Raw genomic sequence first — 18489 nt, forward strand, 5'->3', positions numbered from 1 at the left:
AGAGCTATCTGAATGAACAATCTTACATATTTTACCTTTAAAGTGGCCCTCCAGTCTCCTTTCACCTAATTTGACACCTTATTTACTTAATAAAAGGCACATCTCAATAGGTGATCCAGGTAAGTCATGACATCACAAGTGGGGGGGGCTTTCCTCTTTTGTTCTCCAACGCTCCTCTATTGTTCCTCAAACAAGGGGGAGGCCGATGACATCACAGATTCCCATCAGACCAACTCCTTGAAGTTTATAGTTGCGTCTCAAAACACTATTTATTTGTTTTGTTCAAAACGTATTTGTTTACCTGTGTCTTTAGTGTGTGTACTTTTCTGTATTTATACTTGAGATATTGCTTTTCAACAATTAAAAAGAAGCTATAACTTAGAAAGTAGGTACCGATTTTATGCAGACAAATGTACTTAGGCTTACGTGGAATTTTCTTGACAGAGTGGATGAGGGTTTTCTTCGATATTGCTAACCGTTTCCACAAAATAAATCAGATTGAAGAAGCTAGCGGTTAGTTTACTCAACCACTAGCTAACTCATCTAGTCTAGCGAGTTCGAACCTTGCACTTCCAAACTCTCTGCAAAAAAAGACTGCAAATGTGGTCCTAATGTTTGGTAAATGTGTAGCTTAGCATCTGAAAATCCAATAGAGAAGTGGACAGAACGGGGACAGAATACTTATTTTCCACCATAATTTGCAAATAAATTCATTAAAAATAAATTCATTAAAAATCCTACAATGGATTTTTTGTCTCATTTTGTCTGTCATAGTTGAAGTGTACCTATGATGAAAATTACAGGCCTCTCTCATAATTTTAAGTGGGAGAACTTGCACAATTGGTGGCTGACTAAATACTTTTTTACCCCACTGTATGTACTAATTTAACCTTCTCTTTCTTGAAAATAATTTCTCACTGATATGAAAGATGGTTTCTTTATGTTTCCAAAACCGTACTGTAAACAATGCGTGTTAATGTTCAGAAAGTGCATCGGGTCTCTTAACAAAACTCCCCTGTCCAGAAGATACCTTCATGGATAGACTCTGACGGAAACTGTTATCATAAGTAAGGTATTAACATTTCCTTGATTGAATTAATATTTCATCAAATATGTTTTTATCTTCTGTCAGTCCAGAAGACAAAAGACTAACGTGTGCGCTGAGAGTCGGAAAGAAAAGTTCAGGGAGTGAGTGTTTCAATAAATAAACGTAATGTAATACAAGACAAGAAACCACGAACAACGCACAGACATGACACTGGAACAGAAAAAATGACGCCTGGGGAAGGAACCAAAGAGCGTGACATATATAGGGCAGGTAATCAAGGAAGAGATGGAGTTCAGGTGAGCGATGATGCAAATGTGCGTGTAACGATGGTGACAGGAATAAAATGGCGCCAAAAGAAATGAGGAGGCTGAAGAAATTCGGCTTGTCACCAAAAGCACTCACAAACTTCTACAGATGCACAATCGAGAGCATCCTGGCGGGCTGTATCACCGCCTGGTACGGCAACTGCTCCACCCTCAACCGTAAGGCTCTCCAGAGGGTAGTGAGGTCTGCACAACGCATCACCGGGGGCAAACTACCTGCCCTCCAGGACACCTACACCACCTGATGTTACAGGAAGGCCATAAAGATCATCAAGGACATCAACCACCCGAGCCACTGCCTGTTCACCCCGCTATCATCCAGAAGGCGAGGTCAGTACAGGTGCATCAAAGCTGGGACCGAGAGACTGAAAAACAGCTTCTATCTCAAGGCCATCAGACTGTTAAACAGCCACCACTAACATCGAGTGGCTGCTGGCAACACACTGACACTGACACTGACTCAACTCCAGCCACTTTAATAATGGGAATTGATGGGAAATGATGTAAATATATCACTAGCCACTTTAAACAATGCTACCTTATATAATGCTACTTACCCTACATTATTCATCTCATATGCATACGTATATACTGTACTCTATATCATCGACTGCATCCTTATGTAATACATGTATCACTAGCCACTTTAACTATGCCACTTTGTTTACATACTCATCTCATATGTATATACTGTACTCGATACCATCTACTGTATCTTGCCTATGCTGCTCTGTACCATCACTCATTCATATATCCTTATGTACATATTCTTTATCCCCTTACACTGTGTATAAGACAGTAGTTTTGGAATTGTTAGTTAGATTACTTGTTGGTTATTACTGCACTGTCGGAACTAGAAGCACAAGCATTTCGCTACACTCGCATTAACATCTGCTAACCATGTGTATGTGACAAATAAAATTTGATTTGATTTGATTTGTTTTGATTTGATACAGCGGGTAGTGCGCACAGCCCAGTACATCACTGGGGCTAAGCTGCCTGCCAGCCAGGACCTCTACACCAGGCAGTGTCAGAGGAAGGCCCTAAAAATGGTCAAAGACCCCAGCCACCCCGGTCATAGATTGTCCTCTCTACTACCGTATGGCAAGCGGTACCGGAGTGCCAAGTCTAGGACAAAAAGGCTTCTCAACAGTTTTTACCCCCAAGTCATAAGACTCCTGAACAGGTAATCAAATGGCTACCCGGACTATTTGCATTGTGTGCCCCCCACCCCACCCCTCTTTTTACGCTGCTGCTACTCTCTGTTTATCACATATACATAGTCCCTTTAACTATACATTCATTTACATACTACCTCAATTGGGCCGACCAACCAGTGCTCCCGCACATTGGCTAACCGGGCTATCTGCATTGTGTCCCACCCACCACCTGCCAACCTCTCTTTTACGCTACTGCTACTCTCTGTTCATCATATATGCATAGTCACTTTAACGATACCTACATGTACATACTACCTCAATAAGCCTGACTATATACAGACTAGGTGTCTGTATATAGCCTTGCTACTCTTTTTTCAAATGTCTTTTTACTGTTGATTTATTTCTTTACTTACCTACACACACACACACACACAAACCTTTTTTTTCTCACCATTGGTTAGAGCCTGTAAGTAAGCATTTCACTGTAAGGTCTACACCTGCTGTATTCGGCGCAAGTGAGAAATAAACTTTGATTTGATTCTATGTCAAACCCTGCATGTGCAGCTCAAAGAACAAGGTATTTTTAACACAAGGTTTCTGAGAACCTGTCTCAGTGGCATGCAAATCTGCCCTTGTCTCAGAGAAAAACAGCCACTGTCTCTCTGTGTCTCGCTATCACCCTCAGTCCCTTTTCTCACCTTCTCTCACAGACGCCAGGCTGTGGGTTTTGGCAGAGAGCTAGACACAGACAGAGACCTCAATATTCAGCTATACAGTGAGCATAAGTACAATGGCACGTAAGCAAACTAATAACAACATAATCAATGGTGGGGTCTTTAGATGACCCCCATAATCAATTTGAACCCTTCAGTAGCATTGCCTTCAAATTGTTTAACTTGGGTCAAAAGTTTCAGGTAGCCTTCTACAAGCTTCCCAAAATAAGTTGGTGAATTTTGGCCCATTCCTCCTGAATGAGCTGGTGTAACTGAGTCAGGTTTGTAGGCCTCCTTGCTCGCACACGCTTTTTCCGTTCTGCCCACAGATTTTCTATAGGACTGAGGTCAGCGCTTTGTGATGGCCACTCAAATACCTTGACTTTGTTGTCCTCAAGCTATTTTGCCACAACTTTGGAAGTATGTTTGGGGATATTGTCCATTTGGAAGACACATTTGCGACCAAGCTTTAACATCCTGATTGATGTCTTGAGATGTTGCTTCAATACATCCACATAATTTTCTTTCCTCGTGAAGCCATCTATTTTTTGAAGTGCACCAGTCCCCCCTGCAGCAAAGCACCCCCACAACATGATGCTGCCTCCCCTGTGCTTCACGGTTGGGATGGTGTTCTTCAGCTTGCAAGCCTCCCCCTTTTTCCTCCAAACATAACGATGGTCATTATGGCCAAGCAGTTCTATTTTTGTTTCACCAGACCAGAGGACATTTCTCCAAAAAGTATGATCTTTGTCCCAACGTGCAGTTGCAAACCGTAGCCTGGCTTTTTCATGGCGTTCTTGGAGCAGTGGCTTCTTCCTTGCTGAGCGGCCTTTCTGGTTATATCGATATAGGACTCGTTTTACTGTGGATATAGATACTTTTGTACCTGTTTCCTCCAGCCTCTTCACAAGGTCATTTGTTGTTGTTCTGGGATTTATTTGCACTTTTCACACCAAAGTACGTTCATCTCTAGGAGACAGAACACGTCTCCTTCCTGAGCAGTATGACAGCTGCGTGGTCCCATGGTGTTTATACTTGCGTACTATTGTTTGTACAGATGAACTTGGTACCTTAAGGCATTTGGAAATTGCTCCCAAGGATGAACCAGACTTGTGGAGGTCTACAATTTTTTTTCTGATGTCTTGCCTGATTTCTTTTGATTTTCCCATCATGTCAAGCAAAGAGGCACCGAGTTTGAAGGTAGGCCTCGAAATACATCTACAGGTACACCTCCAATTGACTCAAATGATGTCAATTAGCCTATCAGAAGCTTCTAAAGCCATGACATAATTTTCTGGAATTTTCCAAGCTGTTTAAAGGCAGAGTCAACTTAGTGTATGTAAACTAGTGTATGTGACCTACTGGAATTGTGACACAGGGAATTATAAGTGAAATAATCTGTCTGTAAAAAATTGTTAGAAAAATGACTTGTGTCATGCACAAAGTAGATGTCCTAATAGACTTGCCAAAACTATAGTTTTTTATCAAGAAATTTGTGGAGTGATTGAAAAACGAGTTTTAATGATTCCAACCTAAGTGTATGTAAACTTCCGACATCAACTGTATATACAGCAGATTGTCATTGTGTGGCTGGGTCAGACAGTCAGCTAGCCATTTGTTAATGTAATAGGCTATGTGGCTATCCCCTCTGTGTTGCCAAAATATTCTGGGCATTTAACAGTTTATGGCAGGGCATTTGGTCAATCAGATGGGTCTAATCTAGTGTCATGTTGTTGCCCTCTTTGGGTACAGCGAGCACCATCCCCCTCTCTCTGCTCCTACAACCAGGCTGCTGTGGTCAGAGAGGTCGTAAATTCCTAGGGAAGACCCTGCCTCATGGCCACACAGTATAGAGACAGAGTGAAGTTTCATAGAAAACAAAGGAATTTCTTCCACTTCACAGAGCTTAAGGTCCGAACAACATTTATTTTCCCGGAGAAGGTATAAATGATCGGTGAAGAATCCAGCTACAAACTGGTCCGTTTGTTACATTTTGGGGAAGCTCATGGGAGACGGTGCGGCCACATTACCATAACGCTGTTTATATAATAGCCTCAGATATGAGGTTTACATCTAATTGTTGTATAAGATGAATGAGTGAGGATGATACTGTTTGTAAAATTGTGTAATGTGATTTTGGACTGTTTAATGAAGGAAACTCCAATTCCCTTTTGAGTTGAACTAAATCAGAGGACCGCCCATGAGCCCAGTTAGGGTCGGGCATCCTGGGACAGGCCCTTTTCTGCAACTCCTGAATAAAACCCCAACTTTGAGAAATTCTCAACAGACCATGTTTTTCTCAATCACGAGAGGACAAAGGTTGCAGACCATTGCTGAATCTTTTAACCATACCACGTGGTTAAACTCTTAGACTATCGATACCGACATTATAAGAACAAGTCTTTGATATTAATTACTAGTCTGCAGCTAGGAATTCGGTATCATTGAACGTGAAGAACGACAACCACCATCCATTCTACAACAACATGAATGAATGTCACTCTGAACTACCCACTACAGAGAGAGAGGATGGAAACTCTCCAACAGAAACTAACTTTTCAACAGCGATCAAGACGACACACTGAGCGTAAATATATATATTGATTGCAATTATTCCCGAATGAGTGAGCGTTCATGTGCAAAGGACTAGCTTTTCAATTGTTATAATTATCAACTCTGTCGCGACTTCTCAGTCGACCCAAATCAAATCAAATCAAATTTTATTTGTCACATACACATGGTTAGCAGATGTTAATGCGAGTGTAGCGAAATGCTTGTGCTTCTAGTTCCCACAATGCAGTAATAACGAACAAGTAATCTAACTAACAATTCCAAAAAACTACTGTCTTATACACAGTGTAAGGGGATAAATAATATGTACATAAGGATATATGAATGAGTGATGGTACAGAGCAGCATAGGCAAGATACAGTAGATGATATCGAGTACAGTATATACATATGAGATGAGTATGTAAACCAAGTGGCATAGTTAAAGTGGCTAGTGATACATGTATTACATAAGGATGCAGTCGATGATATAGAGTACAGTATATACGTATGCATATGAGTTGAATAATGTAGGGCAAGTAACATTATATAAGGTAGCATTGTTTAAAGTGGCTAGTGATATATTTACATCATTTCCCATCAATTCCCATTATTAAAGTGGCTGGAGTTGAGTCAGTGTCATTGACAGTGTGTTGGCAGCAGCCACTCAATGTTAGTGGTGGCTGTTTAACAGTCTGATGGCCTTGAGATAGAAGCTGTTTTTCAGTCTCTCGGTCCCAGCTTTGATGCACCTGTACTGACCTCGCCTTCTGGATGACAGCGGGCTGAACAGGCAGTGGCTCGGGTGGTTGATGTCCTTGATGATCTTTATGGCCTTACTGTAGCATCGGGTGGTGTAGGTGTCCTGGAGGGCAGGTAGTTTGCCCCCGGTGATGCGTTGTGCAGACCTCACTACCCTCTGGAGAGCCTTACGGTTGAGGGCGGTGCAGTTGCCATACCAGGCGGTGATACAGCCCGCCAGGATGCTCTCGATTGTGCATCTGTAGAAGTTTGTGAGTGCTTTTGGTGACAAGCCGAATTTCTTCAGCCTCCTGAGGTTGAAGAGGCGCTGCTGTGCCTTCTTCACGATGCTGTCTGTGTGAGTGGACCAATTCAGTTTGTCTGTGATGTGTATGCCGAGGAACTTAAAACTTGCGACCCTCTCCACTACTATTCCATCGATGTGGATGGGGGGGTGTTCCCTCTGCTGTTTCCTGAAGTCCACAATCATCTCCTTAGTTTTGTTGACGTTGAGTGTGAGGTTATTTTCCTGACACCACACTCCGAGGGCCCTCACCTCCTCCCTGTAGGCCGTCTCGTCGTTGTTGGTAATCAAGCCTACCACTGTTGTGTCGTCCGCAAACTTGATGATTGAGTTGGAGGCGTGCGTGGCCACGCAGTCGTGGGTGAACAGGGAGTACAGGAGAGGGCTCAGAACGCACCCTTGTGGGGCCCCAGTGTTGAGGATCAGCGGGGAGGAGATGTTGTTGCCTACCCTCACCACCTGGGGGCGGCCCGTCAGGAAGTCCAGTACCCAGTTGCACAGGGCGGGGTCGAGACCCAGGGTCTCGAGCTTGATGACGAGCTTGGAGGGTACTATGGTGTTGAATGCCGAGCTGTAGTCGATGAACAGCATTCTCACATAGGTATTCCTCTTGTCCAGATGGGTTAGGGCAGTGTGCAGTGTGGTTGAGATTGCATCGTCTGTGGACCTATTTGGGCGGTAAGCAAATTGGAGTGGGTCTAGGGTGTCATGTAGGGTGGAGGTGATATGGTCCTTGACTAGTCTCTCAAAGCACTTCATGATGACGGATGTGAGTGCTACGGGGCGGTAGTCGTTTAGCTCAGTTACCTTAGCTTTCTTGGGAACAGGAACAATGGTGGCCCTCTTGAAGCATGTGGGAACAGCAGACTGGTATAGGGATTGATTGAATATGTCCGTAAACACACCGGCCAGCTGGTCTGCGCATGCTCTGAGGGCGCGGCTGGGGATGCCGTCTGGGCCTGCAGCCTTGCGAGGGTTAACACGTTTAAATGTCTTACTCACCTCGGCTGCAGTGAAGGAGAGGCCGCATGTTTTCGTTGCAGGCCGTGTCAGTGGCACTGTATTGACCTCAAAGTGGGCAAAAAGTTATTTAGTCTGCCTGGGAGCAAGACATCCTGGTCCGTGACTGGGCTGGATTTCTTCCTGTAGTCCGTGATTGACTGTAGACCCTGCCACATGCCTCTTGTGTCTGAGCCGTTGAATTGAGATTCTACTTTGTCTCTGTACTGGCGCTTAGCTTGTTTGATAGCCTTGCGGAGGGAATAGCTGCACTGTTTGTATTCAGTCATGTTACCAGACACCTTGCCCTGATTAAAAGCAGTGGTTCGCGCTTTCAGTTTCACACGAATGCTGCCATCAATCCACGGTTTCTGGTTAGGGAATGTTTTAATCGTTGCTATGGGAACGACATCTTCAACGCACGTTCTAATGAACTCGCACACCGAATCAGCGTATTCGTCAATGTTGTTGTCTGACGCAATACGAAACATCTCCCAGTCCACGTGATGGAAGCAGTCTTGGAGTGTGGAGTCAGCTTGGTCGGACCAGCGTTGGACAGACCTCAGCGTGGGAGCCTCTTGTTTTAGTTTCTGTCTGTAGGCAGGGATCAACAAAATGGAGTCGTGGTCACCTTTTCCGAAAGGGGGGCGGGGCAGGGCCTTATATGCGTCGCGGAAGTTAGAGTAACAATGATCCAGGGTCTTTCCACCCCTGGTTGCGCAATCGATATGCTGATAAAAAACAGTTAATTACTGGCCACCCATTCCAAAACAGACTGCAACTCTTGTTAAGGGTTTGAGTGACTTCATTAGCTGTGGTTGCTGATTCGTATATGGTTGAATCATCAGCAGAGATGGACACACCTGCTTGGTTGAATCATCAGCAGAGATGGACACACCTGCTTTGTTTAATGCCAATGGCGGGTCATTGGTAAAAATATGTTAACAACTGGTAGGCCAGTTGAGAACAAGTTCTCATTTACAACTGTGACCTGGTCAAGATAAAGCAAAGCAATGCAACACAAACAACAACACAGAGTTACACGTAAACAAATAGGCTACATTGTTGTCATAGCACCAGTATAAGAGTACTGAACAGCATCAGTATAAGAGTACTAGAAATAGAAAAGAGTAGAGGGCCTAAAGAGCTGCCCTGCGGTACACCACACTTTACATGTTTGACATTAGAGACGCTTCCATTAAAGAAAACCCTTTGAGTTCTACACAGCAAAAAACGAAACGTCCTCTCACTGTCAACTGTGTTTATTTTCAGCAAACTTAACATGTGTAAATTTTTGTATGACCACAAGATTCAACAACTGAGACATAAACTGAACAAGTTCCACAGACATGTGACTAACAGAAATGGAATAGTGTGTCCCTGAACAAGGGGGGGGGGTCAAAATCAAATCAAAAGTAACAGTCAGTATCTGGTGTGGCCACCAGCTGTATTAAGTACTGCAGTGCATCTCCTCCTCATGGACTGCACTAGATTTGCCAGTTATTGCCGTGAGATGTTACCCCACTCTTCAACCAAGGCACCTGCAAGTTTCCGGACATTTCTGGGGGGAATGGCCCTAGCCCTCACCCTCCGATCGAACAGGTCCCAGACGTGCTCAATGGGATTGCGATCCAGGCTCTTCGCTGGCCATGGCAGAACACTGACATTCCTGTATTGCAGGAAATCATGCACAGAATGAGCAGTATGGCTGGTGGCATTGTCATGCTGGAGGGTCATGTCTGGATGAGCCTGCAGGAAGGGTACCACATGAGGGAGGAGGATGTTTTCCCTGTAACGCACAGCATTGAAATTGCCTGCAATGACAACAAGCTCAGTCCGATGATGCTGTGACACACCTCCCCAGACCATGATGGACCCTCCACCTCCAAATTAATCCCGCTCCAGAGTACAGGCCTCAGTGTAACACGCATTCCTTCAATGTTAAATGCGAATCCGACCATCACCCCTGGTGAGACAAAACCATGACTCGTCAGTGAAGAGCACTTTTTGTCAGTCCTGTCTGGTCCAGTGATGGTGGGTTTGTGCCCATAGGTGACGTTGTTGCCGGTGATGTCTAGTGAGGACTTGCCTTACAACAAGCCTACAAGCCCTCAGTCCAGCCTCTCTTAACCTATTGCAGACAGTCTGAGCACTGATAGAGGGATTGTGCATTCCTGGTTTAACTCGGGCAGATGTTGTTGTCATCCTGTACCTGTCCCGCAGGTGTGATGTTCGGATGTACCGATCCTGTGCAGGTGTTGTTACATGTGGTCTGCCACTGCGAGGACGATCAGCTGTCCGTCCAGTCTCCCTGTAGTGCTGTCTTAGGCATCTCACAGTACGGACATTGCAATTTATTTCCCTGGCCACATCTGCAGTCCTCATGCCTCCTTGCAGCATGCCTTAGGCACGTTCACACAGATGTGCAGGGACCCTGGGCATCTTTCTTTTGGTGTTTTTCAGAGTCAGTAGAAAAGCCTCTTTAGTGTCATAAGTTTTCATAACTGTGACCTTAATTGCCTACCGTCTGTAAGCTGTTAGTGTCTTCACGGCCGTTCCACAGGTGCATGTTCATTAATTGTTTATGGTTCATTGAACAAGCTTGGGAAACGGTGTTTAAACCCTTTACAATGAAGATCTGTGAAGTTTTTTGGATTTTTACAAATGATCGTTGAAAGACAGGGTCCTGAAAAAGGGACGTTTCTTTCTTTGCTGAGTTTATTAGATAGATAGCTCTGAATCCATGATATAGCAGAGGTTGAAAAGCCAAATCACTTAAGTTTTTTCAACAACAGGTTATGGTTAATAATATCAAAGGCTGTTCTGAAGTCTAACAGTATAGCTCCCACAATCTTCTTATTATCAATTTCTTTCAACCAATCATCAGTCATTTGTGTCAGTGCAGTACATTTTGAGTGCCCGTCTCTATAAGCATGCTGAAAGTCTGTTGTTAATTTGTTTACAGAGAAATAGCATTGTATTTGGTCAAACACAATTTTTTATATCATTGATCTTGGCTTCATAATACAGTTTCTTCTTCTTTTTGTTGAGTTTAGTCACATTATTTCTCAATTTGCAGTAAGTCAGCCAGTCAGATGTACAGCCAGACTTATTAGCCACTCCTTTTGCCCCATCTCTTTCAACCATACAGATTTTCAATTCCACATCAATTCATGGAGCCTTAACAGTTTTAAGAGTCAGTTTCTTAACAGGTGCCTGTTTATCAATAATTGGAAGAAGCAATTTCATAAATGCATCAAGTGCAGCGTCTGGATGCGCCTCATTAATCACATGAGACCAACACATATCTTTAACATCATCCACATAAGAGTCACAGCAAAATCTTTTGTATGATCTCGTATACACTATTTTAGGCCCAGCTGTTGGAACTTTGGCGTTCCTGGATAAAGCCACTATATTGTGATCACTGCATCCAATGGGTACGGATACAGCTTTAAAACAAAGTTCTACAGCATTAGTAAAAATCAAATCAAATGTATTTATAAATCACTTTTCGCATCAGCCAATGTCACAAAGTGCTATACAGAAACCCAGCAAGCAATGCAGATGTAGAATCATGGTGGCTAGGAAAAACTCTCTAGAAATGCAGGAACCTAGGAAGAAACTTAGAGAGGAACCAGGCTCTGAGGGGTGGCCAGTCCTCTTCTGGCTGTGCCGGGTGGAGATTATAACAAAACGTGGCCAAGATGTTCATAGATGACTAGCAGGGTCAAATAATAATAATCACAGTGGTTGTAAAGGGTGCAACAGGTCAGCACCTCAGGAGTAAAAGTCAGTTGGCTTTTCATAGCCGAGCATTCATCTTCTTCTTCTTCTTCTGTTATTACTCTGTGTTATGTTCCTATTTCATTCTGCTCTTCAATAGAAAATAGATTAGAAAAGACTAAGATAGAGCTGTCTTCTGTAACTGCCTAAAGGTAGCCCATCCTCCTATAGCTCCTCCCATCAGCCTCCACTGTTTTTTTAATGAAAAAAAATGTCACTAGGCAAGTCAGTTAAGAACAAATTCTTATTTACAATGATGGCCTATACCGGACGGTGCTGGGCCAATTGTGCACCGCCCTATGGGACTCGCAATCATGGCCGGTTGTGATACAGCCAGGAATCAAGCAGGACTGGTTTGACTGGATCTCTAGGCTGGCATGCTCTTGGTAAGACTTAGGTGTATTGCCTGGGGCTGCATATGTTGACTGTGGTTGATTTATATTATTTCATTCACCATTTGGTTCACAGCCCATATGGGTAGACAAGACACTCTTCAACGAATATATGATCTCTTATACACTATTTTAGGCCCAGCTGTTGGAACTTTGGCATTCCTGGATATAGCCACTATATTGTGATCATTGCATCCAATGGGTACGGATACAGCTTTAGAACAAAGTTCTACAGTATTAGTAAAAATGTGATCAATAGATGTGGATGATCTTGTTCCTGTAGTGTTTGTAAACACCCTGGTAGGTTGATTAATAACCTGAACCAGATTACAGGCACTGGTTACAGTGAGAAGCTTCCTCTTGAGCGGACAGCTTGATGAACAAGTCAATATTCAGGTCCCCAAGAAAGTAGACCTCTCTGTCTACATCACATACACTATCAAGCATTTCACACATATTATTTAGATACTGACTGTTAGCACATTATGGCCTATAGCAACACCCCAAAAGAAAAGGCTTTAGATGTGTCAAGTGAACCTGCGACCACAACACTTCAAGAACACTTGACATAAGATCTTCTCTAAGCATTACAGGGAGATGGCTCTGAATATATACAGCAACACCTCCCCCATAAGCATTTCTGTCTCTTCTATACATGTTATATCCTTGTACTGCTACTGATGTTTCATCAAATGAATTATCTAAGTGAGTCTCACAAATGGCTAATATATGAATGTTATCTGATGTTAGCAAGTTATTGATTTAATGAACCTTATTTCTAAGGCTACATATATTAATATGGGCTATTTACAGCCCTTTCCTGTGTAGCTTATCAGAGATAGACATAATATTGAAAAGAGCAGGCAAAGCAAGAGAAAAAAAGATACATTCAGCAGTCCATTAATCAACTGGTCTGTGTGCTGCGGCTACGAACCCATAGCCTTGGCTCTCTCATCCCTTCCAGGCTTCTGGGAGGGAGGGTGGACAATGAGCCTGTCAATGTGCCCACGCGCTCTGGCAGCTTTCATTAAAAAAAGAAAATTGTACCTTTATTTAACTAGGCAAGTCAGTTAAGAACAAATTCTTATTTACAATGACGGCCTAGGAACAGCCTAGCCTTGTTCAGGGCAGAATGACAGATTTTTACCTTGTCAGCTTGGGGATTTGATCTTGCAACCTTTCGGTTATAGTACTATCCTGTCTCCAAATTAACCCTATAGTATTATCCTGTCTCCAAATTAACCCTACCTAGTATTCTTCTTGTCTAACTTGCTAATGCTGTCATAAGGTTATGATGAACAGTCACCGTATATGCTTCTGAATGGAGGGGGGTTGTTTCATTTAAGAGGTCCAAACTCTAATGTAATGTGTCGATTTTAACAATTCCCCATAAGGTTGCAAAATATCAATAACCTTCCATACATTTCTGGATAGGGGATTCCCAGATTCCCTAATTATTCCCTCCTGACTTCCTAGGTTTCTGGAAAACCTGGGAATAGGCCTAACCCAAGCAAAACCAACGCATTTGCTTCGTTTTTTTGGGGTTGCGATACTTTAATATTCTCTCCTTCCTAAACCTGCCTACTAAGATGTTTACCCTCTAGTAACTGAGATCCTGCCTACTAAGATGTTTACCCTCTAGTAACTGAGATCCTATCTACTAAGATGTTTACCCTCTAGTAACTGAGATCCTATCTACTAAGATGTTTACCCTCTAGTAACTGAGAACCTGCCTACTAAGATGTTTACCCTCTAGTAACTGAGAACCTGCCTACTAAGATGTTTACCCTCTAGTAACTGAGATCCTGCCTACTAAGATGTTTACCCTCTAGTAACTGAGAACCTGCCTACTAAGATGTTTACCCTCTAGTAACTGAGATCCTGCCTACTAAGATGTTTACCCTCTAGTAACTGAGAACCTGCCTACTAAGATGTTTACCCTCTAGTAACTGAGAACCTGCCTACTAAGATGTTTACCCTCTGGTAACTGAGAACCTGCCTACTAAGATGTTTACCCTCTAGTAACTGAGAACCTATCTACTAAGATGTTTACCCTCTAGTAACTGAGATCCTATCTACTAAGATGTTTACCCTCTAGTAACTGACATCCTGCCTACTAAGATGTTTACCCTCTAGTAACTGAGAACCTGCCTACTAAGATGTTTACCCTCTAGTAACTGAGATCTTGCCTACTAAGATGTTTACCCTCTAGTAACTGAGAACCTGCCTACTAAGATGTTTACCCTCTAGTAACTGAGAACCTGCCTACTAAGATATTTACCCTCTAGTAACTGAGATCTTGCCTACTAAAATGTTTACCCTCTAGTAACTGAGATCCTATCTACTAAGATGTTTACCCTCTAGTAACTGAGATCCTATCTACTAAGATGTTTACCCTCTAGTAACTGAGATCCTATCTACTAAGATGTTTACCCTCTAGTAACTGAGATCCTATCTACTAAGATGTTTACCCTCTAGTAACTGAGATCCTATCTACTAAGATGTTTACCCTCTAGTAACTGAGATTCTTACCCCATAGGCCTAAATGTGCAAATTGCAAGATGGTAATGATCTGGTCCAGTGCAACTATTTGAGGGGTTGGGTAGCCTGTATTTTATTTTATTTATTTATTTCACCTTTATTTAACCAGGTAGGCCAGTTGAGAACAAGTTCTCATTTACAACTGTGACCTGGTCAAGATAAAGCAAAGCAGTGCAACACAAACAACAACACAGAGTTACACGTAAACAAATAGGCTACATTGTTGTCATAGCACCAGTATAAGAGTACTGAACAGCATCAGTATAAGAGTACTGAACAGCATCAGTATAAGAGTACTGAACAGCACCAGTGTAAGAATACTGAACAGCACCAGTATAAGAGTACTGAACAGCACCAGTATAAGAGTACTGAACAGCACCAGTATAAGAGTACTGAACAGCACCAGTATAAGAGTACTGAACAGCACCAGTATAAGAGTACTGAACAGCATCAGTATAAGAGTACTGAACAGCATCAGTAGGAATCCAGAGCTCGGGTCACCCCCCCATTGAAATGCATCCTTTTGAATATTATCTTTTGAATAGCCCTGTTGTCCATTTCATTCACTGTGAAATGGATCCTATTGAAGATAACATTATGGATAGCCCTGTTACATCCTCAGTTAAACTGTCTGAGTAGGCTAGGACTGTTGCATCCTCAGTAAAACTGTCTGAATAGGCTAGGCCTGTTGCATCCTCAGTAAAACTGTCTGAGTAGTCTAGGCCTGTTTAATCCTCAGTTAAACTGTCTGAGTAGGCTAGGCCTGTTGCATCCTCAGTAAAACTGTCTGAGTAGTCTAGGCCTGTTTAATCCTCAGTTAAACTGTCTGAGTAGGCTAGGCCTGTTGTATCCTCAGTTAAACTGTCTGAATAGGCTAGGCCTGTTGCATCCTCAGTTAAACTGTCTGAGTAGGCTAGGCCTGTTGTATCCTCAGTTAAACTGTCTGAGTAGGCTAGGCCTGTTGTATCCTCAGTTAAACTGTCTAAAGGCCTGTTGCATCCTCAGTTAAACTGTCTGAGTAGGCTAGGCCTGTTGCATCCTCAGTTAAACTGTCTGAGTAGGCTAGGCCTGTTGTATCCTCAGTTAAACTGTCTGAGTAGGCTAGGCCTGTTGTATCCTCAGTTAAACTGTCTGAGTAGGCTAGGCCTGTTGTATCCTCAGTTAAACTGTCTGAGTAGGCTAGGCCTGTGGCTGGCAACGTTACACAACATTCAGATCTAAATATATTGTGTTGACAATATCTTGTCATGTAATCATGCCAGCTCTATTCAATACATTTCTATCTGAGAGGCTGTCAGAAAGGTTCAACATTACAGAAAATACAGATAGGACTGTCTTGTCTGTCATGCTCTATACATCACATTTCGACGTGCATGTAGAATTGTGCATTGGGAACGTTTCACCGCGCTGCCTGATCAGAAAGGTGTGTTACAGATTGTTCACATGGAAAAGCATTAGATAGGACTGTCTTCTCTGTCATGTTCTATACGTCACATTTCTACATGCAGTGCTCTGAACGTTTCACCCAAGACCAGTGCTCTGAACGTTTCACCCCAGGCCAGCCACTCGGAGACACCCTTCACTAGAAGTGATAACTGTTTGCTCTATTCATTGTATTTCTATGTGCACTGCTCTGAATGTTTTGCCCCAGGGACGCCCTACTCCGGCCTGCACTGCCTGCCACAGTTGGAAAGTAGGCATCCTTCACTACAAGTGCTAAAGGCCCGCTGTAGCCTCCCCCCCCCCCCTTATCACACCACATTGAACTCCCGTTGAACTCTGCCACAGAGAATTAGCACCTAGTCCACTGCTGAAGTCATCCCGGATGTTCGGTGTTGGGAGTGACCCGAGACCTTTTGATTTTGTGAAACGTATGGTCATCATGCATTCAGTAATTAATGCTGCACTGTACATTATGCAGGTCATTTACACATTGTTATATTATATAGTATTATATATGTTGATATACATTTCAGTGTTTCAGTTATACATTGACTCTTGTGGGTGGTAATGTTAGACTACAAGGAGACAGCTGAACCAAGAAGACCCCAAGCAGCAATCAAACACTACAGTATTGGGTAGCGATAACACTGATGGGGATTCAGGTGGTGGTAGTGTTAATCCTATCCCTTCTAGCTAAGTTCAGCTGGGTTCAGTCTTGCGCTCTGCCTGAGGGGTCTCCTTCCAAGCAGGTTTGAGGAGTTAGCAGGTAACTTTGTTCAACTCTTGAGTTCAACTCGGGATAACCGGTCATTTGAAAGTGGTTCATCTTTTAGCCAGGTAAACTTCTATGGCAATGAATCCTTCAGAACTAACCTGCTCCGGGGCAGTCTAACTCAGGGCAGTCTAACTACACTTACCCTGAATGAAACGACTGAGCCGCAAGTTGAGGAAAATGAAATCAGAGTCCATCCCTCTTGCAAAGATTGCATCATCATCCCCTTCATTTGAGGATGACTGATTCAATATTTATTACAAGCCTGCTACAAGCCAGTTACAAGCCTGCTATAGTTTGTGGGAGGTGGACAAGCAATATCCACCATAGTACGGATGAACCCTGAGCTGAGCGGTATCCTACGAAGAAAGCTTCATCTATTCAGGGTTTTCTAAAGCTAACCAGCTTCAGTTAACTTCACATTCCAGCTCAGGCTTCATCCGTACGACGAAAGTGGATATTGCTCGTCTCTAGCAGGCCTGTAACTGCATATGCATGTTGCACGTGGCTTGTCGATCGCCAAACTCTTCATTGAGACAATGCTGAACCATCAATCCATGGGCGAGGTTTTAATTTTTGCCGAAATCAATACGAAATAAGTGTTTTCTTACAAATTCAGTAGGCTATGGTGTGAAACGGGCTTTTAGAAGTGCCGTGTTCATTTTATTATTTATCGTTTATGCCGACTTTGGTGTGCTAATCAATGTATAACCAAAAGCACCTTTTTTACGACTCCTGTTGATAGAATAGTTGTATTAAGTTATACAAAAGTGTAACTGTGTCAAGTTTCTTCAAAATCGAACCCAGAAGCAGATCAGGACAAGGAGAGTAGGAAGAAGGTTAGTATTTATTTACAAGTGAATGTGAATGGGTAGATATATCCAGGTGGCGTAGCGGGCAGCGGTGGTGAGTTGATGGGAGTAAATAGGTGGATCCAATGGGGAAGCGGAATCCTCCGACGACCAGGCGGGAAATGGGGTAAATGATCCGGGTGAGTAACTGAAGACAGAACAAACGGAGGTAAGTTTAAGGCAAGCAATACGTAAAAAACAACAAAACAAATTCTATCCAACTTGAGGCTGATACTATGGCACAACATACTGTTCATGGCTAACGATCCGGCAGGGAATGGATGTCAGGTCCGGGCTTATGAAGAGGAGAGATGATGATCAGGACCAGGTGTGCAGATAGCTGATGGGATACAGGTGCGGGTAATCAGAACTCCCAACTGGCTACATTGCCCGGCAACCAGACAGGGTGTGTTCCAGGACGCCGGAAAAAACACTCCAGGACAGAACACAGGCAAAAAACAGACTCAGGAAACGGGATTCGTGACAAACTGTGTCTAAAGTTTAAAATGGATTCTACTAAATGTGTAGTGATATTTTAACATTACAGTTTTTTAACACACAAAAACATTTATATAATAAAATATTTAATCAGTATTCTTCCTCAAATGAAAAGGGGGGGGGCTGATTTCATTGGTCCTCAACTTGTGGCTCAGTCATTTAATTCATGCATGGTACATTGAATTAGTCATGAGTTATGGTGCTATCAAGACAAATTGGAACTTGGGGGAAAAAACAAGGTCAATCATGATGTCAGTGATCTTCAGGTCAGAAAGTCGGGGCTCTAGAAAGATGCCTGAGTTTCTGACTTGGAATTCTGAGTTGGATGACCGTTCAAAACTATTTTTCCCAGTCGGAGCTCTTTTTTTT

The sequence above is a fragment of the Oncorhynchus tshawytscha genome, linkage group LG10, assembly GCF_018296145.1.
Source record: "Oncorhynchus tshawytscha isolate Ot180627B linkage group LG10, Otsh_v2.0, whole genome shotgun sequence".
Taxonomy (NCBI): domain Eukaryota; kingdom Metazoa; phylum Chordata; class Actinopteri; order Salmoniformes; family Salmonidae; genus Oncorhynchus; species Oncorhynchus tshawytscha.